The sequence below is a fragment of the Takifugu flavidus genome, chromosome 9 (genome assembly GCF_003711565.1).
Source record: "Takifugu flavidus isolate HTHZ2018 chromosome 9, ASM371156v2, whole genome shotgun sequence".
NCBI classification, from domain to species: Eukaryota; Metazoa; Chordata; class Actinopteri; order Tetraodontiformes; family Tetraodontidae; genus Takifugu; species Takifugu flavidus.
Window position 1 is genome coordinate 14,493,974 of NC_079528.1, and position 7,416 is coordinate 14,501,389.

Consider the following 7,416-nt stretch of genomic DNA (forward strand, 5'->3'; position numbering starts at 1 on the left):
CTTTGTTTCCTCCGCCTAGTGCTCACCCTGGCTTCGCTCATCATCATCCCTCTGCTTTTGCCTGTTGGGTCTCCAGGGAACCAGCTATGTTTAGTCTGGCGATGGCAATGAAAACCACAATTGGAAAATATACAGCGAGAGGAATTACAATAGTTTTAGTCAGCCTTGCCTGGTGTGCATCAACATTGGACCGACAAAAGAAGGGGCGTCTGTTAGCATTTAAATCTTGATTGCCAACCATGTTTACCTGGGAACTGGAAGTGGGAGCAACTCTAAAATATATTATAAGATTTAAGAGGCACTGTTGTAAACATCTAACGTTTTTGTGAATATCTAATGTGCTTTCTAAGTTATTTGTAGACCAATTTCTTTCAATTTCTTCTTTGACTTTGCATAGCCTGACTCATTGCCTTTACCTGCCACTGAATTATTCTAGTGACAGTCTAAATAGTACCATATAAGACTGAAGTGGGAGCAGCACATAATCCTGGCTCTCCTGCTTAGGCTTTGAGAAGTGAAAAAAACACAACTTCCAACGTCTACCACTGTGAACCATCCCATGGAATCAGAAGATAACTGTAGCTCAACCAGCGTTGCATCAACAAATAATCTGTACATCCATTTCAATCATACAGAGTACCTGATGACAGATACAGAGAGGGAAACCTGCAGAAGAAATGACATCAAAGAGTGACCAACAAAGGAGGAGATGATATGGTCTTCAGCTCCTGTAGAGCTGATGGAGCTTAGCCTCAAAAGGACCTTGTTGGCCAGGAGATGTGTTTTGAAAAGTATTGTGAGTTTTATTATTTATTGGCAACTAATGAGGAGAATTCAGAAACGGAGAAATGTGAACTCATTGTTAATTCATCTCAGAACTCTAGCTGCAGCAATTTGGATCATCTGAAGGTTTCTCAAAGAATTGCTTGGACATTCTGATAACAGATAATTACAATCCTCCAAATAGCAGCAAATATTTAAACCTGCGTTTGGGCATCTTTCAAAGCCAGGATGTTGCAAATCTTAGCAATGCTAGGCTAATGAAAAAATGAGCTCATAACAACCTAAATATGTAACCAGCACTGTGTTGTCATTCTTGGTTAATGTGATATAAAGGTATGGAAAACAGAATTAAGTTAAAGTGGACTGGAAGTTCGAGGAGGAGATGTACATGTGAGAGGGATCAGTGGGGAAATGCGCGCGCGCACACACACACACACACACACACACACACACACACACACACACACACACACACACACACACACACACTTGATTTTGCCAGTGGGAAGAAAATGGATCTGATTATTTAATAGGCGTCAGAATAGACCTCTCAGGGAGATTATTGTGTATCTGCACATGTTTCTTAATGTGCTGCCATCTTTGTGCACTTTAGGCTTTGAAGTTAATAACCCATCACATACAAATAGATGCTCACTTGCTTTATTATTTTTCTTTGAGCACAAAAAAAGGTAAAGCATCACTGTGTTCCAGCTCAAAGTCTCATTATGAAAGTTTTGTTCTCCGATGCACCTGGGGCTCTTATTGAATCACTGATGCGCGGTGTACGAGCACAGGGAGTGGCAAGTCATTTGTGGTAATTTTTTTGGCCTCAGGTGCACAACATAACAGCAGAAATGCTGCAAACAGCATGAGATTAGACTGACTACATTAATAGCTGCTGTGCGGATAACTAATCATATCATTGCTTTTCTTTTGGCTAAAAAAAGCAGATTTCCATCATACTAGGGTATAGCAGCCTGATTCTTCAGCACCAAAAAATACAAAATATGTATTGTCCAAACATATGACATCTTTTTATCAAACCCAACATCTACAGTTCCTCCGATTGAGAGAGTAAAAGAGTCCAGTCTCGATTATCATGAGTGTCAAAGACAAGATTTTGTTGGTGAAACCCTTCCTTTTAAAGTAGAATCACTGAGCAAAATGTAAATGATAGCCCTTCGGTCCATCAGAAGCCGAATTAACCGTCACTCTTTAGATGATTGGTGAAGAGTGATAACCTCTCTGGACCGTTTATTTCCAGAATATATTTCCCTGATGAGACTGTGGCTTCCACTTCTTCAAACATTTGATACGTTATTGTAGCAATTTGATGAAAGCCATTGCTGTTTTGCTTCTTGGTCACCAGGAAGAAGCAGTGAACAGTGATGCCCAACAATAGTTAGGTCACCACTGCTGAAAGAAGTGAGGATCCACAAATGGCAATAATATGGGGTTGAATGGCAGGACTGAAGTGGAGCAGATGTAACAAAGGCAGTCTGTACCAGCCGACCCCTCCAATGGGGTATGAGGATATTGTTTGTTTGGTTTCTTAACGCATGATGCAAGTAGTATAGACTCTACCCAGCCGGCCATCAGCAGGAGGGTCCCCCTACATGAGCCTGGTCCTGCTCAAGTTTTCTTCCTGTTAAAGGGGAGTTTTTCCTTGCCACTGTTGCTTGTCTGGGGTTCGGCCCTGGGATTCTGGAAAGCGCCTTGAAAGAATTTTGATTGTATAAGACGCTATATAAATAAAGATTGATTTGATTTGAGATATATGAAATAATTTTTTGTGTCGGACAGATTTTGCTTTGTCAGGATGTCTTTGAACTTATATATTTATTTTATGAATTAATGTTGGGCCAAACTGCCGAGGAACTGTCTCCCCACATCCTCTGAAACTGCTCTTTCAGACCATAGTATTTATCCTGACATTGCTATTGTCCAGGACTGTCACTATTTTTTATTTTTTTATTTTACAGGGAGGGTGCACAATAAATGTGCACAGTAGTAGCCAAGCGGTTAATTTTCACTGGAAGTTGTTAATTGCCAGTCTATAAAACAACGCAACATAGCTAGAACATAAGCACGCAGGAAGACAGTGAACAAGCCCTGAATGATATAAAGACATAAGAAGGTAGACTGGAGTAGGAACATCTGCTGGTGTAAGAATTATTGATAGACTTAATTCTATAACAGGCATACTTTTATGGTTGCTTAATAACTGTGTGTGTTCCAATAGTACAAATATGGAGTGGTAGAGTATTCCACTACTGGGGGCTTGTACTGAGAAGGCTGACTGACCAAAAGAGCTTTTTCTCAGTAAACCAAGCAAGGCACCTGTTGAGACAGGAGACCTGTTGAGAAAGATCTAGTGAATCTACTACTTGGCTTATTAAAGCCGGTAATTGGTAGTGGTGGGGGTAAGCCAACAGTCTTCTTGTCCACTTCATGTTCAACCACGATGTCCAGCTGATATGCCAGAGCCTGTTTGTCAGTGTGTATCTGGAAGTCCTATAAGGTCGCAGCACAGTTATTCTTCACCACCTTTGGAGGTGTGTTCCACTTTTGGAGTTTCCAGTCCAAACTTGGTACAGATAGATCACTACTTCTATCGCTCTTGTGCTCTAAACCTTTTATTGTGCTGATGATCAGGATGAATGATAATCCACAGCTTCTTTCTAACCTATAGAAAGAGCTCATCCGTGCTTTTGTCTCCTAAGAGCACATTTTTATTGGTTTGCTTACAGAAATAAAGGTAGTATTACTGAGGATGGGATCGTGCTGTCTTAGGCCATTTGTGTGTGCTGCCATCTGTCCGGTACTTAAAATTACCGCCTGAAGGGAACTTGAATTGGTCTGTAAAGCTGAGTGAAACTGTGCACCACATTTTTCCAAATGGCAAGTAGGTCCAATGGCAATTAGCGACGTAAAGTTACCTTACAATGGTTTTGTGTGTGTGTAATCCACCCCATCCTTGATTATCATGGGATCATATAATCAGCAGAGCTGTGTGTAATCAACACTAACACTTTAATGTTGCTCTGCTTCTCAACCAACCCACTAACCACCGATCACCCAGCAACCCTTTTGTACAGTGCATCACATTCCCCTCACTCATGTGCAGTAATTTGACTTCATTCTTTATGCAGCACATTAATGTATGACTATCCTCCAATAACAGGAGTCCAGTTGAATTTTCTTCTTTTCTCTTTGACCTGGATCACATGTGTGAAAACTCAGTCCTCAAGGGCCACAATTCTGCCGGGTTTTCTGTCCTACCAGGCTGAAAATGCATTCATTGGGATAGAAAACCCGGCAGGATCGTGGCCCTCGAGGACTGAGTTTGACATGCCTAATCGAGAACATTTGCCTAAATATCCACCATGAGTTAGTCCTTACAGCTAAAAGTGATCATATTGATGTTCATATTTTTGGTCATAGGACCTATTTGTAGGTAAATACAACATTTTTAGGAAATATGTTTGGAATTTGCGGCACGGTGGTGTGGTGGTTCTCCCTGTGCCTGCGTGGGTTCTCTCCGGGTATTCCGGCTTCCTCCCACAGTCCAAAAACATGCATGATTGGGGATTAGGCTAATTGGAAACTCTAAATTGCCCGTAGGTGTGAGTGTGAGAGAGAATGGTTGTTTGTCTATATGTGTTAGCCCTGCGATTGACTGGCGTCCAGTCCAGGGTGTACCCTGCCTCCGCCCATTGTGCTGGGATAGGCTCCAGTCCCCCCGCGACCCTCAGTGGAGGAACAAGCGGTAGAAAGAGATTGGTTTTGTTTTCCAAATTTGTACAATTTGTTTAATGTTGTTAAATACTGTATATTGAGATTAAATAGGGGAAAAATAATTCTCAAAATGAATATTAAGAAGACTGGTATTAATAAAACATTACAGATGATAATTGATTACTTATAGTAAACTGCTATAAAGTCAAAAGATATTCCCTAGTTAGTTAATCAAAAATCATCCAACAAGTTGGGGCACTCCACCTTTTAATCTCAGATGTTCTACCCTTGAAAGGGAACAAATCTGTCTCATTTTATCTATGACATAAAATATATTCAAGTATGCACCTTTAGGAGATGCTCACAGGAGATCAGCACTGATAATTGGATACAATTACACAGACAACTAACAATTTTTAATGACTAAATTAGCATCAAATCAGCAAAACTTCAGAATAGAATAATTGAGTGCATTCCTTTTCCCACCTGATTAAAACTATTGCTATAAACTACTAACACCGTGCATGTGTCTTGGTTTCCAGGACAAACTAGCTGGCATCCTACTATCACGGATCTTAGACGTGGAAGGCGTTGCTAGGCTAAGGAGCTGGATGAATAAAAGACTGGTTACTTGACAAAGTGCGTGTGTAATGGCTGTGCAATGAATAAACTATCTGTGCACATTATTTTGCCCTTTGTGTAAAATACTATGTGTAATGCAAGAGAATCATAAAACAAAGGTTTAAAAAAGGATCAAAGCAAGTAAACAAGGCAATCTGTCCCTCTGTAAATCAGTCAGAATTCTAGCCACTCTGGGACAGGTCTGCCCTCTGTTCCCAGAGACAGGACCAAGCACAGAGAGGCGCAGTCAGCTTCTATGCGCCAAAGATCTGAAACAAACTCCCAGAAAACTGTGGGTCAGCTGAAACTCTCAGTTCATCCATTTTAAAGACTTACCTCTTCACAGCTGCCTTTCACTGAATCACTTCGAAATGTGTCTTGGGAAATTTAGCAATTGTGCCATTGTTGTTTAAAATGCATTTTCCCAATTCAATATAGTAATAAATAAAATTTAAAAAACCCAAAAACAGACCTATTCTTAGTCTATGCTGTAACAGTTATGTTACACTTATACTGATATATTTACTTTTTTTGAAAAAATAATAATAAATTGTAATGTTTAATAATGTGTTTAGTTTTTAATGTATGTTCTTTCCTGCTGTTCTCACCTGTTCTTGCCAATCAATCAATCAATCAATCAATCAATCAATCAATCAATCAATCAATCAATCAATCTTTATTTATATAGCATCTGTTACAATCAAAATTGTTTCTAGACCCTTTACAGAATCCAATGGGCCTGACCCCATCAAGCAACAGTGGCAAGGAAAAACTCCCCTTTAACAGGAAGAAACCTTGAGCAGGACCAGGCTCATGTAGGGGGACCCTCCTGCTGATTAAGAGAGAGGAGAGGGGGAGGACAGGTAGAGGATAGAATGGAGAGGAGAGGAGAGGAGAGGAGAGGAGAGGAGAGGAGAGGAGAGGAGAGGAGAGGAGAGGAGAGGAGAGGAGAGAATAGGAAGAGCAAAGAAAAACATACAGAAATACATTATATTAATTAAAATAAGCTGCCGGTAGAGTCGAGTGAGTGGGTCAGCGGGGTCGGAGGTCAGTAGGTCAGCATACAACTATGAGCACTATGTAAAGCACTTTGAATCCCCTCGTTTAAATGTTCTATATGGATACATTTGCCTTGCAAACCAATGCCCGCTGTTACATCTTAGATTACTCAGTGACTCTTGTGTGCATGTGCTCATCTCTGAGTTATACGATTGTAAGGTATTTTCATTTTCTGAGGTGGGTATTTGCTTTTCTGCATCTGATCAGTTAATGGAGAGATTTGCTCAGGATGTGAAGACATGGTGCCAAGTTGCATCCAAATGATGTTTCCTGGCCGCTGTTGGCTGAAGGTTTGGGTCTGAGGAAGGCACGTTCAGTGAAGGAGGTCCCCCCGGAATGTGACAAAGGTGATCTGTCCATCTCAAATTGGTGGAGTGGTTTAGGAATCACGCGCTAGTGAGGAAGTTGGTGTGGTACCTCTTGACCTACTTCCTCGAAGGTTTCCATTTTCCTGTTTGGGGACAGGATCTCTTTGTGCAAAACTTCAGCTTCCCCTTGCAATCTCTGGAGCTCAATTTGCACCCTGTTTTTTTCAAGTTTTGCCTTGGCAGCAAAGGAAGAGTTTACCAAGCACTTCCAGGTGCTTAGATAGCATCCGCTATCAATGGCTGTGTGTGAAGTGTTCTGTGCATAAATAATCAGAGAACAATTGTTATAATGATCGCTACTTGTCCTTCATTTTGTGTCCTTATTGTTCTTATTTTGAGATCAGATAAGACTGATTTATCTAAGATTGTATGTCGAGATGGTTTTGTGAATTGGTCTAAACTGTTGTTGACTTGTATAGCAATTACTAGAACACAATTCACAATTATCTTTGGTATTCTTTCTTGAAAATTATATATTCTTTTTCCTATTTAATTTCAATATGCTGTATGATACAACACTTCTTCCACTCATGATTCAACATCTTCCGTCACTGATATAGTTTCAATCAGACATTATAAGGGAAGAAAATAAAACTAGCCGTTGGAACCAAACATTTAAAGGTGATCACTTCATTTGAGGAGGGAAATAAGGGACGACTGTCTAGAGCAGGGGTCGGGGTCGGAATGCTCATTATGTATTTGTAGCCTACTTATCATTTTGAAAGTAGGCTAATACAGTTAATATAGACACTTAGAGTGTGTGTTGCCTTCATAATAAGGCTTATATGAGGCTTTTCATTTTGCGGCTCCAGACAGATTTGTTTTTTTGTTTTTCTCGTCCATTATG